Genomic DNA, 25793 nt, shown 5'->3' on the forward strand with positions numbered 1-25793 from the left:
AATTTATCTCCCCCGCGGCCTCTTCCTTAGTCCATGATGGAACAAGACTAAAAATCTACTGTCTCTTTAAGAGACTGACAATGTGACCCTGTTGAGTGTAGTAGTATAAGTGATGTAGTTAGTGGTGTAACATAATTTAACCATAGTTTAGAAGACTATAGTTAGCTAGCCATAGTTAGTAGTTAGTTATAGTAGTTAGACTTGTATAAAGAGGACATGTTACTGTACCGCTGTCAATAACAGAAATGCAGATTAATTTTCTTCCTCAGCTTTCTCTTCTCTGTTCTTAGATGCAATTGCTTCCTCCTTCTAAATTCTATCTCGTTCCACAAACTTAACATGGAATCAGAGCAAATTACTAAGCGATTCTAGGGATTTCTTTGCAAAGTCAAAGTAAATCGAGAGAATCAACTTCAATTTTTCCTCAATTTCTTCAATTTATTTCAAATCGGGAACGACGATCTGTGGTCGGAATCCTAATTTTACTTCAGTTGTGTAATTGCGAGTAGATTTCTGTAATTTTCCATGGCGATTGCTGACGATTACGGCAATAGCACCACCGCAACAGTAGCATCGACCGGACATGTGAATAGCGGGAATTTCATTCTAGATCATAATCACCCACTCTACTTACATCCATCTGATATACCAGGTTCATTGTCGATTGGTTTGTTATTAACTGGATGGAGAATTATACGTTGTGGAGTCGAGTTACTAAAGTAGCTCTTCCAGGAAAGAATAAACTTTGTTTGGTACGCGGTACTACCTCGAAAAGTGATTTTGGACCAGAATTAGCTCATCGGTGGGATCGTTGTAATGCCATTGTTACTTCATGGTTGATGAGTAATGTTAATTCACACCTCCTTACTGATGTTCTATTCTCAGAGAATGCTCAAACTGTTTGGGCACAATTTAAGGAACGATTTGACTAAGTAAATGCTTTGAGGCTCTATTACTTACACAAGGAAATTTTTACTTCTACACATGGGATATCGTCTGTTTCTGTTTATTTTACAAAATTAACTGACATTTGGGCTGAATATGATGCTATATCACCCCCATTTCCTGTTAAGGATTATGTTGAACAACTGGAATTTCAGAGGTTATTGCAATTCTTAATGGGGTTGAACGATAGTTTTGAGCAAGCTAGAAGTCAAATTTTGATGATGCCTAATGTTCCTTCCATTTACCAAGCTTATGCTATGATAGTTCAAGATGAAAGCAGGAGGATAATCTCAGGCAACCATTTCAACACACATACATGACAGGTTGAGCCTACTGCTATGTTCACCACACAGTCAGGGAACAAGCCAAGGAAGAACTTCAGCATAGAATGTGAGTACTGTCACCAGAAGGGGCATATAAAGGCAGGCTGCTACAAGTTGGTGAACTGTGAATTCTGTAACAAACCAGGTCATTCAAAGGATAATTGCTATAAAATAGTGGGCTATCCATCTGTCTTTAAGCCTAAGAGAAGAGGTAATGCAGCACAGATAGAAAGCAATGTCCCACAGGAAGCAAATAAAGGAGTTCCAACACACATGGTCACAAATGAATAATATTCTTAGACCCTATAGATATTGAACAAAAGCTCGATTGGTGAATCAAGTGGCACTGTGGCAGCAATGGCAGTTACATTTCTTTATAATAATATTAGCATTCCTAAGTAGATTGTAGACACAGGAGCTACAAACCATATGATAGGAAATAAAGAATTGTTGCACCATGGAACACAAACAGAAAATGCATGACAAGTTTACCTACCAACAAGGGATTCTGCTAAAATTACTCACATAGGGGATTGTCAATTGTATGGAGGTGACACTATTAAGGATGTTATATGTCTCCAAGGTTATAAAAGATCTGAACTGTTTTGCTTCTTTCTTCTCTATATTTTTTGTATTTCAGGACCTCTTGTCTGGAAGAGTGAAGGAGATTGGTAGGGAGGTAGATGGGCCGTACACCATGACCTCAGTGGAGTTACAAAATAAACTGCATTCTTGCAGAGCTTTTGCAGTTGTCAAACAAGGAGATCCAGATATATGGCACAAGAGAATGGGACATGTATCTCTGCCAGTTCTTAGAAAATTACAATGTTTCAGAAATAGTATAGACTTTAATAATGCTCATAGGTGTGAGATCTGCCATTTGGCAAGGCAAACTAGAATGCCATTTCCACTAACCACTACTAGAAGTGTTGAACCTTTTCTAATTCACATGGATGTTTGGGAACCCTATAAGGTTGCTACCTATATTGGAAAAAATCTCTTTCTTACATTAATGGATGATTACACTAGATGGACTTGGAAATTTCTATTGAGATTGAAATATGATGTAGTTTTCATACTTAAAAACTTCCTTGCAATGATTAAAACTCAATTTGGCAAGTCTGTCAAGATGTTCAGATCAGATAATAGAAGTGAATTTTTCAATACTCATTGTAGAGAACTGTTTCAGTTGCATGAGATCCTACATCAAAGTTTATGTCCTTACACACCCCAACAGAATGTGGTAGTAGAGAGAAGACACATATATATTTTAGAAATTACAAGGGCTATCAGATTCCAAAGCCATGTACCATTTAGATTTTGGAGAGATTGTATTGAGACATCTGTATATCTTATCAATAGAGTGCCCTATACTATTCTTGGCAATAAATCACTATTTGAGCTATTGTATCACAAACAACCTTCCTTATCTCATATAAAGATCATATGATGCTTGTGTTTTGCTTCTTTACTGCCTACAATTGATAAGTTTGGGCCTCTAGCTGTGAAGTGTGTGTTGTTGGGATATGCAACACTTCAGAAAGGATACAAGCTACTTGATCTTGAGCACAATGTATTTTTTATCAGCAGAGATGTAACATTCTTTGAAGAAGCGTTCCCTTTTCAGAATCCTGAAGCGGGGACTGATTAGTCTTTTCTAGATGATCTAGATATGAGATAATTTCCTAATCATAATGGTATAGATCATGAGGCTTCTCTTCCTCCTGCATTAGCTCCTGTTGCAGACTCATTCTCAGACTTATTCGGTGCCTCTTCTTCAGAGAATGCATCTGTGCTTAACTCAGACCAGGGGTATCCAGAGTCCCTTCTTGGAACTCCTGCATCAGTTGCAGCTCCTGAGCCAAATGAACGACTTGTTGATGATGTTAGAAGATCAAGTAGGATTTCTAGACCTCCCATCTAGCTTAAGGATTATGTTAGAGTTGACAAAGTTGAACAAACCAATAATTGTAGATATCTCATAGCTGCTGTCATAGGCTATGATCACCTGTCTCCCAAATACCAAAGCTACTTATCTCATATTTCATATGAACAAGAACCCAATAGTTACTATGAGTCTGCAAAAGATAAAAGATGGATTGAGGCTATGCAAGCAGAAATAAAAGCATTGGAGGATAACTAAACTTGAGAGATAGTGTCCTTGCCCCCAGGGAAGAGAGCCATAGGATGCAAATGGGAGTATAAGATTGAGTACAACGCAACTGGAGAGGTTGATATGTTCAAGGCACGATTTGTGGCAAAAGGGTACAACCAGAAGGAAGGATTGGATTACCAAGAAACATTCTCACCAATAGTGAAGATCATAACTACTAGAAGTGTAATTGCTTCAGCTGCTGCCAAGCATTGGACAATCCACCAAATGGATGTTTACAATGCTTTTCTACAAGGTGATTTAACTGAAGAAGTGTTTATGTGCATTCCACCTGGATTTGTAGGCTCTAACAACAAGTCATTGGTATGTAAATTGCATAAGTCCCTCTATGGGCTTAAGCAAGCATCTCGACAATGGAATATCAAAGTCACTACATCACTCCTTGCCTCATGATTCCAATAGAGCCACCAAGATTACTCTTTGTTCACTTAAAGAACTTCAGGGAAGTTGGTAGTGGTCCTAGTATATATAGATGACCTCATTATTACTGGAGACAATCTACAGCTAATACAAGAAACCAAATCACAATTGCAAGATAGCTTCAAGATCATAGATTTGGGAGAGCTAAAATATTATCTAAGAATTGAATTTTTCAGAAGTAGAGATGGTATTTTGATGCATAAGAGGAAGTATAGCTTGGAGTTAATAGCTGATTTGGGTCTAGCAGGCTGCAAACCTGTTACTTCACCCTTGGAGTTGAATGCCAAGTTGACCACATTGGAGTTTGATACACACACAGGTTCTACAACTGATGATACTCTACTAGAGGATCCTGGTCCATATCAAAGGTTACTTGGTAGATTGTTGTATTTGATAATCACTAGACCTGACATCTCATTTGCAGTACAAATCTTAAGTCAGTTTATGCACAGTCTCAAATCATCTCACATGGAAGTTGTCCTGAGAGTTGTGAGGTATGTTAAACACTATCCTGATCTGGGGGTGTTAATGAAGGCTGAATGTTCTGGATCTCTATCATCCTTCTGTGATGCTGATTGGGCAGCATGTCCCAACAGTAGAAGATATATAACAGGATACTTAGTGAAGTTTGCTGACTCCCTCATTTCATGAAAATCCAAGAAACAATCAACAATTTCCAGAAGTTCTACTGAGGTAGAGCACAGGAGTCTTGCTTTGACGGTAGCTGAGATTATTTGGCTTGTTAGTTTGTTTAAAGAGTTAGGCGTTGATCAACAAGCTCCAGTTCCTATTTACTATGATAGCAAGTCAGCAATTCAGATTGTTGTCAATCCTGTCTTTCACAAACGGACCAAACACACATACATCGATTGCCATTTTGTGCGTGAAAAGATTCAGTCGGGGTTGATTCACACTGTCTATGTTAACACTGCTGATCAGCAAACTGATCTTCTCACTAAAGGCTTGAGCAGGTTTCAACATGGCTGCTTATTATCCAAGCTAGGGATGGAGAATATCTTCACCTTCTCTAGGTTGGGGGGAGGTGGGTGGGGTGGTGTTGAGTGTAATAGTATAAGTGACGTGGTTAGTAGTGTAACATAACTTAACCATAGTTTAGAAGACTATAGTTAGCTAACCATAGTTAGTAGTTAGTTACAGTAGTTAGACTTGTATAAAGAGGACACGTTACTGTACAACTGTCAATAACAGAAATGAAGATTCATTTTCTTCCTTATTAGCTTTCTTTTCTCTGTTCTTAGATGCGATTGCTTCCTCCTTCTAAATTCTATCTCGTTCCACAAACCTAATAGACCCGCATATTAGGTAATTAATTAAATTACTTATCTCAGTCTCCCAATTAAGTAATGAATCCGATAATATTCTATTGTTTGCAAATATTTTCTTGAGCATGCATGTTTGTCCGATTTCTTGTTTCACCTTCTTTAGTCTTTCTTCGTAGACTTGCAAAGATCTGATATGGTCACTAGACCGTATATGCGTCCTTACAACAATTTTGGAATACATGAACTAGGAAACTCCATGTACTTGTGACGAATCAAGTTTATTTATGCAACAGATAATTAATTGCCGCAATTATCCAATATCCAGATCATATTTTCATTAATGACGACCATGATTACCGCCTTCTCCACTCAAGGGATGGCCCTATGGGGAATGGTAGGGAGGTGTAACTATCACTTCCCTTGCAAAGTTTCAGTTATTTTCAGGTCCTGGCACCCATTTCAGAAATTCTAGCATGTGTTTATTGTGCATCCTAGTATAGGTCTTTTTAGGTATATTGCTAGGCACTGTTTTATGGCCATTAGCATCCCCACAATGCCATTATTTTGTGTCCCATTGAAGGTTGAAAAATGATAACTGCTGTCAATGCTAGCTAGGATTGTCATGACTCATGAATTCATTATAATACCTATCATTCTTTCCTATTTTTAAGCTTTAGACAACTCTGTCATATCAACTTCTTGTCACTGCTTTCTGCCATGTACTCAGGCCTGTACTGTTCTTTCGGGAAAATTGGCTTTGTATTAGTGAGCCAAGTTTTTTGATTTCTTCTTGTGCCCGAAATGGAAAGTAGTGAAAACTCACTGTTACACTCCCACTAGGGAATGATGATCAGATTCAGGACACATCCACTAACTGAACTGTAATATTATTGCTTCCCACTACCGAATTCAGTGGGGAGAAAAGTGAAGGCCGATTCTCTCTGAAAGACACATATATAGATTACGGGAATTTTGTTAGTTGCGAAAACAAAGTCTCACGTCCAAAAGCTGATAAGAAATTAAAGCTACATATAATGTGAGGCCTTTTTTCAAAATCTGTAAGTTTTGGCTCAAATCCGACAACACACACCATGTTAAAAGTATTCTAAGACTAGCTTAATCCAGCAAATTTCACATATGATCATCAAACTTTATCTGTTGTAGCGGACAAAAATAAAATATGACCAGAACGAAAGTTTATATTTTTTCTGTAAGATTATAAAACGTCATTCCTCACGTTAGCACTACAACATTTTAGGCCTTTAACTACTTTCGAAAAATGTAGGCTAAACTATCAAAAAGTAAGGCATTTGATCAAATGCCACACTTTTCGATTTTAGGCAACCTTTTCTGGAGTGGCCTAAACTAGCGTAACATTTTTCTTAAGGGCACGCTTTTCAAGTATTATTTTAAAAACCACGCTTCAAAAGTGTGGCCTATATGATATCAAGGCCACGCGTTTGTTACCTTATTGGCAACGATTTTCTTTTTCTAAAGCTACGTGTTTGAAGTGTAGCCTTTGTTATGTTATAGGCTACGCTTTTTAAGTGTGGCAATTTTGTTTGGCTGTAATAATTTTTTTTAATATTTATAAAAGGTACAATTTGTGATTTATTAGTTACATTTTTTACATACTACGATCATATTTATTTCAAGCATAGACAATATTATCTCATTTTGATTATCTCAAGCACTAAATTAGCTAATAAAACACTAAAAATAATAATTCATATGAATTTATTTGCAATAAACTTTGAAAAACCAACATATTTCTTGTATTACACCTACTAATAAAGCAATATTCCAAAATGTGCACCGGCAATAAACTGTACAAAGTGGAATATATTCAAAGATCACTAGTGTTCAAAAATATTCAATAGTCACTCTAATAGATCAAATTGACTCATGGCCACCATATCAAATTACATCACCCGCATTTTTCTATACAGTCAAAATACAATTAAAATTAAAAATAATATATAGTATGTATTCATATCACTACTAAAAAAAAAAGCAAATTTTTGACTGAAAATTTGCGACCGAAATAAGGTAGTCGGAATTTCCGACCGTTTCAGTTGGAAATTTAATTAAAATTATATTTTCATTTATTTAATAATTTTTGCGTCCAAATTTCGATCATTTCCGTCGATCAATTACGCGAAAAATGCCGCAAAAATATAATTTTGGAATTCCGACTAAGTTAATCGCAAAAATTAAAAAATTAAAATAAATGTTCTGACCGATTTGGTCGGAAATGCTAAAACAAATTGGGTTTGACTGGTCAAGGAGTTTGCGATCGATTCGGTCGCAATTTTAAATTTTAAAATTTCTAATTACGACCGAATCAGTCGCAAATCCTTTTATACAACTCCCCCCCCCCCCCCCCCCCAAAAAAAACCCGTTTTTCCTTTTCTCATTCTTTCTTCTCTATTTTTTATTCCTCTTCTCCCCTCTCCTCTTCTTCTCCCACCCGATCTATTTTCCTTCTTCTCTCAATACAAGGTAAGTAATTCCCTCTCTCTCACTCTCTTCTCCATCTCCCAGCCCCCTCTCCCCCGTCCATCGCCCTCCCCTTCCCCATAATTTGTTTTTGCCCCAATTTGTTTAACTCTTTTTTTGTGCAGTAAATCCGACGGCTCTTCTATTCTCCGATGGTGGTCCAGCAATTTCTCCGGTGAAGTAAATCCCGCGGGCTTTGGTACAAGGTTATTTTTTTTTGCTTGTAATTGGCATCTTCTTTCTTGGGTTTCATACGGTTCAAGGATTTCAAATTTAGTGTGAAAACTTTCTTGTTCTTAATTGCTTTTTAATATTTTAGCAATTTCTAGTTGTTTTTAGTATGTATAAATTAGATACACTAAAAATGTTTTCTTATACTTTTAGCGATTTAGTATGTATAAATTAGATATAGTATGGATAATTTTAGTTAGATGTTCTTGTGAAATTAGCTAGTATACTTGTATGTATACAATAGTAAATCAAGAAAAATTTAGAATAATTTGGGTATTTTCTACAATTATTTAATTCTTGTTTATATAAAAAATAATTTAAGTGCTAATACTTATCTTTTAGAGTTGAACAATAGTTTAAAGAGTTAGAATTTTTATACATTCATGTTAGGTTAGTTAAGAAACAACCTAAGTGCTAATACTTCTCTGTTTCGGCTTTTTGTTTGGAAATTCTCCATACCCTATCTATAGCCACTCTTATCTCTCCTATAGCCATCCTTATTACTCCTATAACAGCCTCCCTTATCCCTCCGCCCTGACAATATCGATAGCCACCATTATCGCTCCTATAGCCACCCTTATCTCTCCTATAGCCACCCTTATCGCTCCGCCCAGACAATATCCTAACACACATAACAACAGTGAAATGCCACCCTTATACCCACATAATATCAACAGTGAAATGCCACTCTTATATCCTCAAAATAATAACTCAACAATTTACACAGAATATTATCACGGTAACATAACAAAATCAATTCATAACACAATTTGCCCTATGGCCACAACCAATTCCAAAGATATAACAAATCAATTAATTTCATAACAAATAGCCGAAGATTCCACACAATATGTATAAGACCTCAAAAACAATCAACAGAGATAGAAATTACTCATCATAAGGCAGCGCCTTCATTAATCCAAATTCTCAATAATTATATAAACACCTCTTCTTAAACTCATTTAATTTATTATTTGCAGAGGAAAAATCCATAATAAAATTAAATTCCAAGAAATATCAAACCATAAAACTCACGGCATTCACATAAATATACAAGTAATATTCACATCAAATCATCATATAAAAATAAATTCAATAAATGTGAATTGAGGTATGGCAAATAGATGATTAAATAAATGCCAATAATTATCCAATTTACTACACAACATGCTCAAGACTTTAACTCAGTAAATTTTTCACATATAAGCCCGAGTACGTACTCGTCACCTCGCGTACACGGATTTTTATATTTTACAAATGGTACATAAGACTCGATGCCTAAGGGGTAATTCCCCCACTCAAGGTTAGGCAAGATACTTACCTTTTTGAACTTAGACCGATATTCCAAAATAGCTTTCTCATGTGAATTGACCTCCGGACGGTTCCAATCTTTCTTGAGCCTTCCTTATATTACTACGAGGTTCCGAAAATCCTAGCAACTTCAATCAATTTAGAAACATAACAAAAGTGAACGATAATCAGGAAGATTTTCATGGTTTTAGCTCATTTGAGTATTTTATCAAACACTAGTTGTAGAAATTTGGTTACAAGGTTCTTCTACAAGATTTCCTTCATTCCACAATCCAATCTTTATTTATTTGATCTCAATAATCTTCCCACAAACCTTATTGGTACAAGAATATATACATAATACTCTTATACCCAAGAATCATACTCCCAATCATCAATCTTTTACCCCAAACTCGAAATTTGAAGACTAGGGGTTGAATCTTACCTCTTAGATGAAGATCTTATGATTAGCTTCCTTGATTCTTGAAGATTGGATGATTAGAATGCTAGGTTCCCTCCTTCTCTATCTAAAATGGTCTTACCTCTCTCTAAAACCCTTAGAAAAATACCCCAAAATAAGCTCCAAAGGCTATTTATTAAAATGAGGTCGGGTTATGAAAATAGAAAGATTAACCCTTCGAAAATAGGTCTGCGGTCGCATAATAGACCACAGAATGGGTATGCGGGCCACACAATGCTTGCACATGGGACTATCCCCACATAAATGACATAATTTCAATTTCCAGAATCGGATTCCGGCCTTGTTATCAAAAATTCAACCTTCGATCGTACTTTCCGAAAATCGTCTATTTTCCAACTTTCGCCAAATTGCGTCGAATTGTCCTACGGACTTCCAAATCCAAATTCGGGCATACGCCTAAGTCCGAAATCACCATACGAAACTATTGACATCATCAAAATTCCATTCCGGGGTTGTTTGTTCAAAGGTCAACTCTCCGGTCAACTCTTTCCATTTAAGTTTCTAAATAAAAATTGTTCTTTTAATTTATTTTTGAATCTTCCGAAAATCAAATTCGACCATACCCGCGGGTCATAATACATATTACGAAGCTGCTCGAGACCTTAAGTCACAGAACCGGGCGTTAATTCTTAAAAAAACAAGTCGGGTCATTACATTCTCCACCTCTTAAATATACGTTCGTCCTTGAGCGTGCCAAGAATCTTTCTGATGACATTAAATTACTGAGTGTATTCTTACACACATACTCATGGGTGATTCTACGTTTCGCAATTTAACATGGGTCCGACAACACCATCTCAGTTGAGATTATTTCTTTTATCCATACTTATAAACTTTAAAACTAATTTCTTACACTCCAAACATTTTCAAGATGCCTGATTTTCACATCAACGCACGATATTAGTCTCAATTGGCTATAGCAACTCGTGCCTACACACACATCAATTTTTTTGATAGTGTTGAAGTACTTCAAAATTTTTTCCGGGGTGTTACATTCTCCCCCATTTAGGATCATTCGCCCTTGAATGAGAAGTGGAGTTCGCCCTAAAACACATAACATAACTTATCTCTTCTTTCGCACGTCTCAATCCCCCAAATTTTACTAACTCCCAAATTTTTCAGAAATTTCGGCAGAGTCTACCCTGTAATTAGGCCTATCCACCTGCCAGAGCAACACCAAAACAATTCCTAACAATACATCCACAACCCCACAAAGCACCACAATGTCTACATCAATAACACTAATCTCAACATTACAAGCACTACATTATCATAATGAAATTAGGACATAAAATACATCATATATATGCCCATTATCACATCTTTGGTCTTAATAGTTATTCATAATCGATTACAACATCGCCAATTAACTTCATATTAACCAAAACCTCGTTTCGAATTTTCACAACACTGACAGCAAAATGTGAGGCATGGAGACCTCATAACTATTTACCCGACTTAACGAGTCACATTTAACGCCACCTAGACACTCACCTCATAGGCTAAAACTCAATAATTACAGCACAATTATGGCACAGAAATACATAAAAGAATTATCACATAAGCCTATCAGGCATAACTCCCTATTAGTACTATATTACAAATTAAACTTTACAAAAGGGAGAATTTAAACTCATAAATATTTTACCACAAAGACCTCGTCCTTATATAACTTCCACTGCGGCTTGTAGCCTGGATTGAATATTTCACATCATATAAAAATGCGAGGATCTCGTTCTCAACTCCGAATCACATGTATTTTGCACATTGTGCCAACTGAAATTTCAATTTCCTTTCTTTCTTCTTTTCAATAAATTTCGTAAATATTTTTCATAACATATATTGAACCCTCATACCGGTAGGGCATATAATTCATAAAATTGGAATCAATTATTCCGAAACACATCAAACCCACTCTAATGAATAATAAAAATTACTTTTGGACTTATAGCCCTCAATGGTTCCCAAAAATAAAAATGACAGACACAGGCTCACATCTTCAAATCTCCCAACAGGGATAAACATATAAGTGGGTCACAAAATTACGAAGCTCACCCATAAGCGGAGCATAATAGGAGGACTCACCTCAATATTCAGATCCGAATCAAATTAAGGGAAAATATTCTTTTATAACAAATCGGGATCGTACCTATAACGACATCATCTGGTGTATCGGCCTCAGCCAAATCATAGCGATTATATCAACGGGTCAGGCTGCCACCTCTTAGGAGCCCTTTACCTGTCTGTCCTCCACCCCTAACTGGCTGTGCACGTGGGGTAGTAGCTGTACTGGGTCCATAGTCTGAGTGTTCTGATAAAATCCACCCCTCCCAAGTCTGGGACAATCTCTCATAATGTGCCTAGTGTCACCACACTCATAACAGCCCCTCTGAGGTCGCGGTTGCTCATACTGAGTCTGTATCGGATAACTGGAATAACCATTATAGGAATCCCGTGCCGGTGGTGCATTGTAACAACTTACTGGAGCACTCCGAGTAATCTGATGTGCGGACTGAGCTGGCCGAATGCTCGAGCCTCCGCTATAATAGGTCCTAGCTGAAGAGTAAAATCCACTGAACCCTCTAGAGCTTCGAGACCTTCTGGCCTCCTTAGACTCCCTTTCCTCGCCTAGAACACCTTCAATCTTCCTCGCAATCTCCATTACTTGTTGAAATGGAGGATCAATTTGCAACTCTCGAGCCATGCATATTTTAATATCATAATCGAGCCCCTCAATAAATCTGCGGACCCGCTTTCTAACTGTAGGAACCAATATAGGTGCATGACGGGCTAACTTACTGAACCTGATAGCATATTCTGACACTGTCATAGTGCCCTGACGCAACCGTTCAAACTCTGTGCGCCATGCATCACGGAAAGTCTGGGGAATAAACTCTTTCAAGAATATTTCCGAAAATTGAGCCCAAGTTGGTGGTGTTTCATCGGCTGGTCTACCTTCCTCATAGATTTGCCACCACTGATACGCTGCGCCTAACAGTTGAAATGTAGTAAAGAAAACTCCGCTCACTTCCACAATACCCATGGTACGAAGAATATGGTGACAATTTTCTATAAATTCTTGGGCATCCTATGTAGCTGTGCCACTGAAAGTAGGTGGACTATACCTCTTAAACCTCTCAAGTCTCTTTTGTTCTTCTTCTGATGCCTCTGGCCTGACCTTAGGCCGAATCGGAATAACAGGTTGTACCGGCACCACACCCGGAACCTGACCAACGTGAACCTACTGCTCAGGAGTTGTGGTAAGAGTCTGAGCTACTACCCCAATCTGCAAAATATTTGGTGCAACAGAGATCAATCCCGCCTAAGTTAATGTACCAAACATACTCAGGAACTGTGCTAAAGTCTCCTGAAGCCCGGGGGTAACAACAAGTGCTTCGGGTACCTGTCCCCCAGCTGGAGCTACTAGCAGCTCCTCAACTACTCCTCTAACCGATGTTCTAGCTGTGACACGTGTCCTTCCTCGGCCTCTACCCCGGCCCCGGCCTCTTGCGGCCCAAGCAGTATGCACGGGTGCCTGGTCAGCTGACCCGGTAGCACGTGTCCTCACCATCTGTGAGAGAATAGAGATTCAAAGGCTCAAATTCCAAATTTAACAAATTCCGCACGACAAGAATGAAAGAAGTGGAAATTTTCTAACAGTTCTGTAGCCTCTCGAAGATAAGTACAAACGTCTCCGTACCGATCCGCAAGACTCTACTAGACTCGTTCGTGACTCGTAGAACCTATGAACCTAGAGCTCTGATACTAACTTGTCACGACCCAAAATCCCGCCACAAGCGTCGTGATGCCACTTAGTCTGTAAGACTAGGTAAGCCGATTTTATAACAATTTAAGCCATTTTATTTTTACCAACAGCGGAAGTAATTACAAATATAACAACCTCCTAAGACTGATAATACTTAGTCACGAACTCTAACTGAATACATGAAATGATCTCGAGGATATAATACTCAATACTGTTTGATTAATAATTAACAGTCCAATAAAATGAAAAGACTTCAAGTGACTGCGAAGACCAAACAACTCTACCTTGAACTCTTGCAATCACACTTTAACTTTGTCTGAGTCCAATAGCTTCAATACCTGGCTCTGCATAAAAATGTGCAGAAGTGTAGTATGAGTACACCACGATCGGTACCCAGTAAGTATCAAGACTAACCTCAGTGGAGTAGAGACGAGGTACAGTCAAGACACTCACTAGTCTAATAACCTGTGCAATATAATATACAAAATAATAGGAAACAAATAACAATAAGTGCAACGCAAATTAACCAGTGATATGCCCGGCATGGTAACAAGAACACTATTAATATTACTCAACAAGTAATAAATAGAAGTACACCCAATTAAACTAAGTTCTTCAAATAAATATTTTTCATATATAATTCTTTCAAATAAATATTTTGAATATCATTCTTTCAATTAAATATCCTTCAAATATAATTCTTTCAATAAATCTTTTTCAAATATAATTTTCTCAATAAATATCTTTCACATACAATTCCTTCAAATACTACTTTTAGAATAAAAATACTTTCAAATAAATATTTTCAATATAATTCTTTCAATTAAAAGTCACCATGTGACACCTCATTTCATAATCATAAAAATATGGGTCTCAGCCCTTTTCATATTTTCACGGCACTTCATGCCCATAATTTAATCAGCATATTTTTCCGGCACCTCGTGCCCTCATTTCATATCACAACTGCACAGACAATTCACGTGCCAAATATCATTATCATTTACTCACGGCACCTCGTGCCCACATTTCATTTTATAATCCGCCTGGCAACAGCCACATGCTCTCAATTGCAATATAAATCAGATTGTTATCAATTTGCCAACAACAAGACAAATTGTTGTGACCCATTTAATCCCCCTTTTGATATTCATCATGATTTGGTTTAAACATCATTAAATTTCAGACCTTAAGTGAGTGTTGATTACGTGTTTAAGGTACAAGAGACATTCGTTCGAGCTAAGGAGCACACTTTAGGAAAGTCGCTCTTTTCTTGGCTTAGAGGATCTTAAATCCCTTGATGTCATTTGAGCTTTAGAAACACTAAAGCTCCAAGGTTTGCACATAAAGTTGAGTGTTTCTTTCAATTTAATTTGTTGAGATATTGTAAGTGGTTAAGGTTTGATGAAATTTTACCTTACTTTAAATTTGTTATCATATTGACTTTGTTGCTACTTTACTAGTTTACTTGCTTTGTTGCTTGAGAAAGAATATCTTGAGACATTTTGATATATCAATGGTCATTGAGGGTATAATTTTGTAATTGAGTAATGAATATGTTAAAAATCATATGGGCGTCATGTGAAATATTTTTGAAAGATAATTTAACTCGCCCACATATACGGATTGCTTGAGCATCATTGCATTCTTGTTCAGATTTTGTCCCTCTTATGATAGTGTCTTTGTCACTTATATTAGCATGACTTTGTTTGGATCTTGACCCATCTTGACTTTGGATTCACATTCCATCTTAATCATGAACTTTGTTCATTTTGAGTATGGATGGGAAAGCCACTTTCAATATGGCTCTTGATTCTCTTGATAATTGGATGACGACCCTACTTGATCTAGGACTCCGGTCCTCCTTGTTACTTGATTATGCTTTGATGTAATTGCATGATGCATGTGTTGGGCGAATCAACTAATCGGTGGACTTTCTCGGATTATAGTTGAAACTCTTCTTGACATTTGAGATTTTGAATAATGGTATCTTGAACTATTTTATAATTTAATATTTAGCCCTCTTGAGATGATTGTACCTTCATTAAGTACTTGATGTTGATTTTAATAAGCTCATATCTAGAACTTATTCCTTGTATTCATTTTATAGTTTATCTTTCTTTAATTATGAAAGGTTAGTTAAGTTTATGTGTCACTAAGCTTTATGCTTAGCGATAGTTTGTTACTATCGTAGGTGATGTGCCGAGAGATGCTTGAGGACATCATTTGAAGTAGACTCTTTGGAAGATTAGATAAATATCACACTTGCTTAGGCATATGTATGTTTTTTGTATATTTTGGGGGACTTGTACATGATCCATATGATACACTTAGATATGCATTCATGGGCATATGTTTTTTTTTGGGCTAGTTTATATTATTAAAAGAATGTTTAAATTTATAAGTATTACATTAGTGTTTATAAGTGGCATCCTCCTAGGGGTTGATACATTACATGATGGGTTACCTCTTCATTTTTTCCAATTCAACTTGACCACTTTACCATCTCAACGTTAGTTGATAGTTATACTACTTTATGCTCTTTTAACATATTTTTCCTTAGCTACTCATTTTTTCAGCATTTTAAACTATATTATAGACTCTCCTTTTTTATAAGGATATACTATAGATACTTCTCTATAGAATTCTAAACAACTGGTGTCTAACCCTTTATGCAAACAAGAAAAAGGATCAAGTTTGGCATTGTACTATCTAAAATTGACCTAAAAGGAATGTAATATGTCATTGTAACTCCAAAAAATAACTTGAAATAATAGAAAAATACCTTTTCAAGAATCAGATATAAGTCGAACCAGAGGAATGTGGAAGAATTTGGCCTCACATAACCCCGTACACTACTCGCATTGATCGAATAAGGTAGGTTAGATTAGACGCACCCTGTTATATCCTGTTGTAAAGATGTTTCATAGAAAGCAAAGACAAAAAAATGCAGTACATAATATCTATCTAGATGTATAAGGAGAAAAGTGTTACCAAGGTAAAGACTAAAATACAATATAGTTAATCTTAATCCGCATATAAATAGAGATCACTTTGACAGACTTTCTATGTGAGTTCAAAAGATTGGATTGTAGTTTCAAGGATAGAATCAAGCAATTGTCTTATTATATATATTTTACATTTTTTTCTTTTTCCATCATTGTAATGGATAACAAAACACTTCACAGAAACTATAAATTTGTGCACAAAAGATATTACTAAGCAGCCCTTGATTGCAGGTCAGTTTTCTCAATATCTCAACTTCTTCAAAGTTCTTACTCTATTCATTTCCTATTTGATTTTCCTTCATACTTAAGACATTTTCTAATTCAATTTTGTAGGTGCAGCTTTAGGCACCTTTCTTGTTTCCACTATTATTCTCTCAGTTTATCAGTTCAATTTGACAAAAGTAAAAATAAAGAGGAGAGGGTCAAGTTAGACTTGAAAGTTTTTGGAAGACTACAAGGTCATAAGAGCAACTAGATATTCTTATGATAATATTAAGAAAATAAAGGATTTTAGTGAAAACTTAGGAGAAGGAAGTCATGGCACTGTTTACAAAGGCAAACATTCCAAGAAAATCTATGTTCCAGTAAGAGTCCTACGTAATTTTAAGGCTAAATGAGGATAATTAATCAACCACAATCATCATATATCAAAATAAAAGTAGCAGGAAAAGCGTACCTGATATCACTACTTGAAGTGAGTCTCCGAGATCAGGCCCTTGTTTTAGTGAAACAAAAAAAAGTATTCTTTTTTTCACAATGAACTTTCAATAATGATTAGAAAGGAAGTTTATAAACAAAAAAGTGTAGTTTGTTTTATTAGAAGTTTATAAACTTCTAATAAGATCACTATGAAAATTATGACCATAACAATAACGACATGGCTTCTATAGATATAGTGCAGAACATTACCTTTTCTAAAGATGGCACACCAAACTTTGAATGCCCTGGTGGATTATATATTTACTATCAACTACTCCCCCTACAATAATTTCAAATTCCATATAAGAGTTAGATATACATTAAGTTTTCTCAAGATATAGCCAAATATATATGATGTGCCATCACTTAAAAAGTGTGCTCTTTATAGTTAAAGACAATATTTTACAAGTGTTGCCTAAAAACTGTGGTCAAAAGCTATTACTAAAGGTCACCCTTACAAAAGCGTTCCCATAGATATTTTTGGGAAAGCATATCTGTAACGATCCGACCAGTCATTTGGTATATTATAGCCACGTCCCCCCATTTACTATTCATTTTATACCTTACAATTGTTATGTAACTTGCCGGGTAATTAGTTCGGGTCCGGTGAGGTTTCGGAATGAATTAAGACACTTAGTCTCAAAGGTGAAAACTTAAGTTGAAAATGTTGACTGGATGTTGACTTATGTGTAAAACCCCCCGAAATAGAATTTTGATGATTCCAATAGCTCTGTATAGTATATTTAGATTTAGGAGAGAGTACAAAAAATTATTTGGAAGTCCGTAATTAAATTAGGCTTGAAATGACGAAAATAGAAAATTTAAATTTGAAAGTTTGACCGGGGAGTTGACTTTTTGATATCGGGGTTGAAATTCAATTCTGGAAATTAGAATAGGTTTGTACCGTCATTTATAACTTGTGTGTAAAATTTGAGGTCAATCGGACTTGATTTGATAGGTTTCGACGTTGAATGTAGAAGTTGGAAATTGTTAATTTTTATTAGGCTTGAATTGGGGTATGATTCGTATTTTAGCGTTGCTTGATGTGATTTGAGGCTTCGACTAAGTTCGTATGATGCTTTAGGACTTGTTAGTGTATTTGGTTGAGGTCCCGGGGGCCTCGAGTGTGTTTCGGGACTAGTTTTGAACGAGTTTGGGCATTTCGGCACTCTCATGATGTTCTGGGAACAGTTGGAGTGCGGGGGCACATTTTGGAGTACGGAGGCAGAGCCTCATGTGCAGACCTTAGAGCAAAATTGCGAACCGCAGAGGAAAATTGCGGACCGCAAAAATGCTCTTGCGGCCGGAGAATCTGCAGGTTCGATGGTCTAACTTCGGAAGCTTATATCGTTTCATCTATAAGTAATTTAGAGATGATCTAAAAATAAAAATTGTATCCCTTTGAGTCTAGTTTTCAGAAAGGTAAACCATTCATAATTTGGACATTTGTACAGAAAGTTATGGTCAATTTACTAAAGCCTGATAGTACAGATGCTGCTGAACTGCGACCGCACAATTTGGGCAGAGGCCGCAGAGACCTTAAATGTGCGGACCACACAAAACTTTTGCGGGAAACTCAATGGGAGATTAGATTTTGTACTATATGAACGAGGGTTAGAGTATTATTTCATATTTGGACTTTGGGAGCCCGGTTTGTGGCAATTTTTCGTGGGATTTTCAAGAAATTCATCGGGGTAAGTGATTCTAACTCGGATTTGGTTAATATACATGAATATATCATTGTTTTCATCATTTAATTAGTATTTTGAGATGAAAATTTGGGTAAAATTGTAGAAATCTCATAAAATGAATTTTTGGGATTTGAATGTCGATTCGAAGTCGGATTTGAGTGAAACCAGTATGGTTGAACTCATAATTGAATGGGTTATCGGATTTTGTCAGTTTCGTCAGATTCTGAGACGTAGGCCCCATTGGCGATTTTTGAGTGTAATTTCGAATTTTGTTAGAAAATTAGTATTTTCATATGGAATTAATTCCTATAATTTGTGCTGACTGTATCAAATAAATTGTGACTAGATTCGAGGCGTTCAAAGGTCGTTTTACGAGACAAAGGCATATTGGAATAAAGAATTGCACGTTTTGAAGTAAGTATCGTATTTAAACTCGGTTAAGGCACTAGTTTCCTAAATTGTTGTAATAGTCACGTGCTTTTGGGTGCGCACATATGTGGGGATAGTCCCATGTGCAAGCATCGGGCTGTGTATTTATGTTTGGGCTGTGCTCGGACTTCTATAAGCCCAGGAATGACTGTTAAGCTTCGAGCTTCAATATCTAATATGTGGTAACAATTTATGTGATCTGATTAAACCATGATGTGGTTACTCAGAGGTAAAATTTTTGGAACAAACTTGATAAATGTTTTTCACTGATAAAATTTTCGCATTTATTACGATCGCACACTTTGTAAATACCTACACTTTAGCATGTCATTTATACCAATCCAGGGACAGGGGAATCTTATTTCAGTCATTATATACTTGTACCCTTACTTTATTATTATTGCATGATACTTTGGCACGTGAGTTATCCGTGCAGAATATGAGTTGTCTGTGCAGATCCATATATTGATACTTTAGCACGTGAGTTATCCGTGCGGATCCACATATTGATACTTTAGCACGTGAGTTGTCCGTGAAACACGTGATTTGTCCGTGCAACACGTGAGTTGTCCGTGCGAATCTATATATTGATTCTTTACCACGTGAGTTGTCCGTGCAGCACGTGAGTTGTCTATGCAGATTCTATTGTTAGCACGTGAGTTATCTGTGCAATGTGTGAAACTTGTATTTTCTCGATCATTATCTGATTTACTGGTTTAATTTCCCCTACATGCCATAATACTGTTGAGCAGGATATAGTTGTACTGAATTAACTGGTGAATTCAACAAATTAAGCTTCTTTTACCTTGCCATATTTATTTGCGATACTTATTGAGTTGGTTGTACTCACACTACACCCTGCACCTCGTGTACAGATCCAGGTTCTTCCGGATATGACAGTTGCTAGATTCAGGGATTTATCTGTTGGAGACTATCGAGGTAGCTGCTTGGCATCCGCAGACCTTGACTCTCTCCCTCTTCAGTTATTGTGATGTTCTATAATTTCAGACAGTATTTCTATTAGTCAGATTGTGTTGTTATTTAGATGCTCATGTACTCAGTGACACCGAATTTTGGGAGTGTATTTGTATCAATAAGGTTGTGGGATTTTCTTTTAAATTTAAATATTATATTTTTAAACTTAAAATAAATTGTGGTTTATTGAAGTTGTCGGCTTGCCTAGAATTGAGATAGGCCCCATCACGACATGCAGATTTTGGGTCGTCACAAGTTGGTATCACATCCTAGGTTACATAGGTCTCACGAGTCATGAGCAGGTTTAGTAGAGTTTCGCGGATCGGTACGGAGACATCTGTACTTATCTTCGAGAGGCTGTCGAACCCTTAGGAAAATTTCACTTTCTTATATTCTGTCGTGCGAATTTGTTGATTCCGGAAACTAAATTTCTGTTATTCTATTCTCTCACAGATGGTGAGGATGCGTATTTACCTCAAATCTGATTAGCTTGAATCACAAATTGGGATACTGTATATAAGAATTTATACATTAAACCTTACTAGTATACTCTACCTTTTAAGAAATTTATCATAATGTATTTGTTTAGGAGTTTAGAATATTTTGGGTAAATATGTATATTTTTACTTTGTTGTGCCCCTAGCTCCGCCCCTACACATAGACCATGCGACGAAATTGACAGATATACAAGTTCAGAATGTGTTAGAGACTCTCACGATCAATTTATCCCACCAAAATTAAAAGATCATATCCTCAACTTGCAGCAGATTTTGGCAGGTATAATAATTATAGGACAAATTAGTCAGACCATCATAGTTGTTGGACATCTGAAGATTTATACTTATTGAATTCCAATTCTAAACCACACCAAGTGCATACACCTTCGACATAAGTTTAGTTTAATGTCAAGATCAGATCTTAACAGGTTAAAAATCGACAACACATCTTCACAAAGATTAGTTATTAAAAATAAGGATGCATTTCAGAGTTAGGATAGTGACTTCTTGGTTTTACCATTACTAGGAGACTGAAATAATAAAATGAATAAAGCACTAGTCGCAATTTTTTAAATTAATTTTCGAGGATGATAAGGTAGTAGTGTGGAACTACTTTCTTTTTTACTATTAATTAGGTATTGCAAAGCTTCCAAATCTGAGCACTTCTCTGTCTTAAGCTTTTTATTTAATTTTTCGATTAGTTCTAGGTGTTTTCTGGGGTATGTCACATCTGTGCGTGCACCAGAAGCGAGTCCGGAATGAAAGTGTGATTTTTTTAGACTCAAACGACAAAAATAGGTAAAAAAATAATTGATCACCATTTTATATATAGCGCGGTTATTTATCACATTATACCTTAATGATACGTTTGTCCGTTAAGGTATAGCGCATGTAATATATACACTATACTCAATATTTATAATTTGACTGCATAGCGCACGACCGGTGCTATCCATAGAATTTGTCTACGCTAATTCCTTTTGGTCAATTCAATACCTTATTTCCTGCATATCACTCCAAACTTGAACGGCTTTGACATAGGATTTGTCTATGCTATTTATTTAACAAAGGATTTGCAAGTCCGAAACCAAAGTGGTCTTGAGATAAGTGAATAGCATAGACAAATCCTATGGATAGCACAGGTAATTGATGCGCCATGCAGTCAAAATACAAATACTGAATACAGCGCATATATTACATGCGTTATATCTTAACGGACAAACGTGTCGTTAAGGTATAGCGGGGTAAATAACTGCGCTATATATAAAAATAGTATCAGTTATTTTTTTTACCTATTTTCGTCGTTTGGGTCCAAAAATATCATACTTTGGTTCCGGGCACGCTAGAAATTAACCCACTCTTTAATTTTCTACTTTTTCTATAGAATAAATTAAAAGAAATAAGGTGATAAAAGCTGACATCTTGGGCATATTCGCCTAGATTCCAATTTAATTATCATCGTCGTGATCAAGTTCACAAATCAATAATAAACAAATAAAGATTACTTCAAGAGAATTTGTTGTGGTAAGTAGGAGAGGATTGTTACTCCGTTCGTTTCCCAAAAGATTGATATTATTACTTGTTTGACAAAAACAAAATCTTGGTTCAAATATCTAAATATAAATAAATAGGGATTAATCTTAGCTAACAATAATATCCTTAGATGGAATTCTTAAAGAAACAACAAATATTACGTAGATTTGGTCGGACAGTGACAGTGGCATACAATAAATGTTCTAGAAATCAGAAGCAATAATGTAGCATTCAATAATAATGAATAGCAATAAATGACATTTAAGTAAATAGAAGGAATGATTCACCCAAGAAAGGATGAAATAAGTGGATGTTCTATCTGACAATGATGAATGACAGACAATCCCTTGAATATTTGAGTTATTCTTGGATCTAGTGAAAAAGTATATACAAGAATTTTAGTGAAAAAGGTGATGTTTGTATCTTAGCAAGTGAGATTCGATTCTCTTTCTCAAGTCAAGGTGTGTTTTTTACAAATGAATACCATATGTCCCTTATCATTCTCTCCTTTTCTATTTATAGGGAACATGTTCCTAAGAAACCCTAATAGTACAAGTGCAGAGAATATCCACTAGAATATTCTCTTTAATTTCTCTTGAAAACTAGCCGTTAAAACTCTGTCAACGGTACTCGACCTCGGCCTCGACCCTTCTTGACACCTCGACTACGGCTCTCGTTGGCTCTTCAATCACAGAATTCGCTGCTCCTTGGGCCATTTTGACAAACGGCGACTTAGGAACTCTTCCCTTAGTACTATCTAGTCTTGAATATTCTAAAGACAGATTTTGACCCATACAGTTAGTCCCTCCGCTTATTAAGGCCGACTTCAGGCGGGCTCGATGACTGGATCTTGTTCTTTGCGGTCAACTCAATCGAGCGAGCTATGCAGGCCATAGTGGTTGTGGCGAACTGGCAGTGTGGCCCTATGTGGACCGCACATTTCAAACGCTTCGATTTTCTTGGGCGATTTGCTGGAACTATGCTATCCACGAGTTACGATGACGTCATTACGTCATGCATCATTATGATGCATATTCCTGATGTGTTGTTTCATTTCGCGTGTGACCCCTGATTGAACCTACCGCTTTGGTTCCGTTGCCAGTGATGATGAGCCATTTTTGGTTCTGGTGTCAAGACCTTTATAAATAAAGGTATTTGGACACGATTTTGAAGTTTAAGTTTTCTGTTGCTTCGAAATCCCATATTTTTCTCTTGCTCTCTTATTGCTTCGACGTCTCTTCTCTGTTCTAGTGATTCGTATTGTTCTTAGATTTTCCTTGTTTGATAACTCTCTTTCCTATTTCAAACTATGTCTAACATGCCTTCTAAGTCTGGTGAGGGGAGTCATGTGCCCCCTTGGCAGTGGTGTATTCCCCTCATGAGGAGAGTGTTATTGCCGTTGTTGAGGATGAAACCTTCCTAATGGTGGAGGAGATAATTCCTCGCAACCCTGATTCCAGATCCGATTTCACCAAATTACCTGAAGCTGGCCTTGGGGCCTTTCGGTCAGTGATGACGGTGAAGGAATTGGAAGAGCTTAAGGCTAAGTTCCTCCTTCCCAATCATATTGAATTAATCCCGGCTGGGTGGGATATGCTGCAGGTTCACCGTCCTGGGTATTGCGCCTTCTACGCCTACCCTTTCCAAGTCGGCTTCACTCTCCCTCTCTTACCGTTGGCGGAGGAATTTTTTCGTTATTACGGCATTTGCCCAGCTTAGCTCGCACCGTACGTTTATAAACTTATAAAGATGCTTACCAAATTTGTCGAGCTAGCCGGGGTCGAATTGACACTTCGACATTTAATACATATATTTTGCCCCTAGCTTTTATAGGGGGACGATATTGAATCTTCGCCACCGAGGAAACAAGTGCTTGGTGGTAAAGATGGACGATAAAGCCAACCACCAATTCTAGTGCAACTTCTTCTTCATAAGAACCAAGGACGTGGTGTCCAACACGACGGTTTTCCCGAGGCTTGGAATTATGCTCGTAAGTACCTAATTTCCTTGTTTGTAATTATTTGATTTTTTTCCTGTGCTTGGTCATGGGCTTTGACCTCTTGCCTTTTTCTTATGCAGCCAAGACCTCGCCTTCTCCTTCGGTCGCTCACACTTCTGACTTGATTGGTCGGATCCTCCCTTATATTGCAGGGATTCGTGAGTGATCGGGTTTCTTTAAGAAGTTTGGGGATGCTCTCCCTTCAGCTGGTAAGTTCCTTCTATCATTGGTGTCTTAGTTCTCTCTTCTTGTTTTTGTTTACCTTTGCTGACTTTCCCCTTTCCTTGTGTTTTCCTAGCTTCGGCTAGGGGATCTTCGAGGAGGTTGAAAGCTCCCGCACCCTCGTTCCGAAAGAGGAAAGCTATTACGTCCTCGTCTCCCGCCCCTTCTTCGACTGCGGCTGATGTTTCTCGTGTCTTGGTCCCTCCAGTGGTTGCATCCGAATCTGTCCCTTCTTTGGCCGTGGAGACTTCGGTCGTGGAAACATCATCTTCTCCCTTGTATTTTCTTATAGATGAGGAGGATGAACTTTTGCTTGGTGATGGAGATTTGATGCCTCGTAAGAGGAGGGCCGTGGACATCGGGGGAGAGAGGTCGATGGCCGCTGATGCAGGAGACTGTGGTTTTGTCTTGCGGGAGACAGTCACAGTGCATATCGGGGAGAGCCCTGAAGCTAGTCATGAGGCTGTTTGTTTAGAGGATACAGATATATGACCTGCAGGGGTTGCGGTCGAAGGCGTGCTGAACAATGGCGGCCCTGTTCTTCCAAGACGCGAAGAGGCCTCATCTTCCTGGGTTGCGGCAGACGTACCTCCTTCGACTGATGATAGAAGTAAGGTTGTTGCTGAGTAGGATGTTGGATCCGATTGCGACATAGATGTAGATGATCTGAGGATGATCGACGAGGGACTTACTCAACTTGAAGTGAGGTTGGAGGGAGGTTCGAGGTCTATTACAATCCCGATGGACCATAATTTTCCCATGGATACCGAGAAGATTATCCCATCCCTTATTCCTCTTAGTTCTGAAGTTGAGGGTAAGACCCTCAAGGATATGAATGACAGTGACCTGTCAACTAACATTTCCAGCCTCGCCCTTCGGGTAAGTACATTCGTTGTTGATTGTTTTCCTTTGGTTTTGTTCTTTTACAGTCTAAAACTTCTTTTGTTCGTTTTGTAGACGGTTGTCCTGGAGATTGAGAGTGCTCGTAGGGAGCAGAGGCGTAAAGATATTTATGTGAAGTAGAAGGACAAGTACTTCAGAGTCCTTGACAAGTACATAGAGCTTCGGTGCCGACTTCGCAAAAGCGGCGATGTGCGCCAATTGAGGGATGACTTGAAGGAGAGGGACGAGGAGCTAGTGCGGATGGTGGGGAAGTGTAGCATCTTGGAGGGTACATTGAGGAGCAAGGAGGAAGAGCTCGATCTCAAAAAGGGGGTCGAAGCCTAGTGCAGTGATCTCCAAGCTCAGGTGGTTTTGCTGCAATCCCAGCTTGAGGAGTATCAATTTAGGGCGGAGGCTCATAGCGGAGAGGTCGTCGAGAAGATGGTGGAG

The 25793-nt window shown here is 37.4% G+C and overlaps 1 long non-coding RNA gene across 1 annotated transcript; it reads left to right on the top strand.

Annotated features, from left to right (window-relative positions):
• Positions 1 to 7563: 7563 nt before the first annotated feature.
• Positions 7564 to 16120, top strand: LOC104120521 (uncharacterized). The gene is made up of 3 exons (XR_011415807.1): positions 7564 to 7646; positions 7769 to 7849; positions 15603 to 16120. It is a non-coding gene; the product is annotated as an uncharacterized lncRNA (long non-coding RNA).
• Positions 16121 to 25793: the final 9673 nt, after the last annotated feature.

Source organism: Nicotiana tomentosiformis, chromosome 4 (genome assembly GCF_000390325.3).
Source record: "Nicotiana tomentosiformis chromosome 4, ASM39032v3, whole genome shotgun sequence".
Lineage (NCBI taxonomy): Eukaryota > Viridiplantae > Streptophyta > Magnoliopsida > Solanales > Solanaceae > Nicotiana > Nicotiana tomentosiformis.